Raw genomic sequence first — 337 nt, forward strand, 5'->3', positions numbered from 1 at the left:
GTTGGCTATTGCTACAAATATACCCCAGCGACTTAACACTGCTTTTGTGCTCCAGGGTCACATATATACAAATCATTATTTAATGACAGTAAATGAGACAAACAATAGAGGGAATTCCAGTTTTAGGTGGTTTTACTGTAGATATCGGCTGATGCTAAATAACTAAATATTTACCGATATATCGGTCTATTTTTGTTACACTCCACAAGAAACTAAAGTAAGACTAAAGTAATTGGGAATAAAAAATGAATCATAATTTTACGCAATCTTAATAATTTAATTTTATTAGTGCTGTCAAACGATTAATCGCGATTAATCGCATCCAAAATAAACGTTT

General features: G+C 31.5%; 1 protein-coding gene across 1 annotated transcript in view; it reads right to left on the reverse strand.

Moving 5' to 3' along the window:
* fbn2b (fibrillin 2b) overlaps positions 1–337 on the reverse strand; it is an 80,630-nt gene that overhangs the window by 27,698 nt on the left and 52,595 nt on the right. The window lies entirely within an intron of this gene.

The sequence above is a fragment of the Sinocyclocheilus anshuiensis genome, unplaced genomic scaffold (assembly GCF_001515605.1).
Source record: "Sinocyclocheilus anshuiensis isolate Anshui unplaced genomic scaffold, SAMN03320099.WGS_v1.1 scaffold2468, whole genome shotgun sequence".
NCBI lineage: Eukaryota > Metazoa > Chordata > Actinopteri > Cypriniformes > Cyprinidae > Sinocyclocheilus > Sinocyclocheilus anshuiensis.